The following is a 2,500-nucleotide window of genomic DNA, read 5'->3' on the forward strand; positions in this document are numbered from 1 at the left end:
TGACTTTCGCTCTCTCTCTCCCCCCCCCTCGCATTTGCTGCTTCTCACTCACTCTTCCTCTCTCGCGTCTTTCCCTCCCTTCCTCCATTCTCTTTTTAGGGAAACATGAGAGCTGGGCTAATTCTCTCTCTCTCTCTCTCTCTCTCTCTCTCTCTCTCTCTCTCTCTCTCTCTCTCTCTCTCTCTCTCTCTCTCTCTCTCTCTCTCTCTCCTCTCTCTCTCTCTCTCTCTCTCTCTCTCTCTCTCTCTCTCTCTCTCTCTCTCTCTCTCTCTCTCTCTCTCTCTCTCTCTCTCTCTCTCTCTCTCTCTCTCTCTCTCTCTCTCTCTCTCTCTCTCAGCCCGGCCGGACCACCCACATTCGGAAACGCCTAGCTGTTCCTGAGGCAGAGCCGCCGGCAGTTCAGAAGACACAGAGGGAGAGCAAACGAGAGATAGAGAGAGATGTAAGGATGGGTTATGACTGACGGTTTTAGCAGAGTACCAATTACATCAACGTCAAAGCCGCAACCTGCCATTGTGCGAGGAGGAGACAGAGAGAGAGAAGAGAGAGAGAGTCTGGGAGAGACGGCTGCTTTCAGCCGAGTTCAGGCAGCATGAATCCTCTTGTGAACTTTATCCACACACTTCATTCTGCAGCATATTTTACGCATGCTTTCAAACATTCAAACGCAGCATCTTAAATCTCAAAGGAGTGCCCTCGTGCTTTACGCTTGCCTTTTTGTAAAATGTTAGACATTCTTAAGTTAGAGAAAATCCTCCATAACTTGATCAAACAAAAAAAGAATTACTTAAATTAAAGATCTAAGAAACATAATGATAAATGCACTTGAAACAGCAGCTTTTATTTGCTCGGTAAGCAGTAAATAAGTTCACCTCAAACATTTCAAACATCTCCAATATAAAGGTCAATGTCTCCACCATGTGGAGGATTCTCAGTAGTGCTTTATCTTTACAAAACCATCTGTAGACCACCACACACACAATAGCCCAGCCAGAGAAGTCAGACATACAAAGTTAAAGACTAGCATTAAGCAGCTTAAGAGCCAGATATTTTCCGCAGGAGTTTGTACAGAAAAACTAAACAGAGCTAAAAGGTGAGTGAATACTGGACTCACGTTAATCAGGTGTCCAGATACACAACTCCAAATTAAAGCTATAATATATACAATAGCTATAACGTTGCTACGTATCTTAGAGAGTGGTACCCATTCTGAAATAGAAAATATAAGCAGTGGTGCTCAGTGGTTACACATGGGGACTTTAAAGGGGGAATTTAGAATTTTTCAACCTGGACCCTGTTTTAAGTGACTGATGTGGACAAAAATCTTTGAAATTGATCCAGTATTGAGTGAGAACGCTGCGACCGGCAGCCGTGAACTGCAATGTAGTCCTACAGGGCAAATGTTCATCGTCAATTTTATCCACTAAAAGTTCTGTTGTTGCCGCTGACAGACTCAGATTATTATTCTAAGTGTCTGACAACATTATGAAAGGATCCCTACAGAGATAGACCTTTTTGTTAAAGAGTAAGATCCTTTTAGTTTAACATGAAACAGCCCCGAAATCACCATCACCAAACCCACCAGACTCCATGTAAATAATCAGGACTTTTAGCGTGTATAGAGCCAGCATATCTCCACATGTAAATGGGTGAATTAAGGGTTTATTTCAACCAACCCAGAGTGGTGATTGTTGGAACAGTGGAAAGACGAACCAAGATGGCTTTTGGTAGTTTTATTTAGTTTCTGTCGAATTTGAATGAAGTGAGTTTCATGATGAGAAAAATTACAGTTTATTTAAATGGAGTCTGGTGACGGCGATTTCTGGGATGTGTCATGTTAAACAAAAAGGTCTATATGTGTAGGGATCCTTTCCATAATGTTGTCAGACACTTTATAATAATAATCTGAGTCTGTCAGCGGCAAAAACAGAATTTTTAGTGGACGGAAATTGACGGTGCGCAATTGCCCATTAACGTTACATTGCAGCTTTTTTCGCCGCTGCCGACTGCAGCAATCTTATTTAATACTGGACCAATTTCAAAGATTGTTGTTCCCATCAGTCACTTAGACACAATAAACATGGGGAAATAGGTTGAAAAATACCAAAGTTACCCTTTAAGGCGCAACTTAGAGTGCTCATATTATGCTTTTTGGCTTTTTCCCTTTCCTTTATTGTGTTATATATCTTTTTTGTGCATGTTATAGGTTTACAAAGTGAAAAAGCCCAAAGTCCACCCCAAAGGGACTTACCATCTCCAACAGAAAACACTGTTCACAAACTGCTCCAAACAGCTCTATTGTAGTCCAGCCTTTACTTCAGAGACAAACGTGGTCACTTTGGAACACACGTTATAATGCTCACCTAGCTGCTAGCATGGCACGCCCTCATACTCTGCTTCTGACTGGCTAGTAGTCCTTACCTAGGTACTGTCAGGGCACGCCCTCATACTCTGCTTCTGACTGGCTAGTAGTCCTTACCTAGGTACTGTCAGGGCACGC

The sequence above is a fragment of the Sander lucioperca genome, chromosome 21 (assembly GCF_008315115.2).
Source record: "Sander lucioperca isolate FBNREF2018 chromosome 21, SLUC_FBN_1.2, whole genome shotgun sequence".
Classification (NCBI taxonomy): Eukaryota; Metazoa; Chordata; class Actinopteri; order Perciformes; family Percidae; genus Sander; species Sander lucioperca.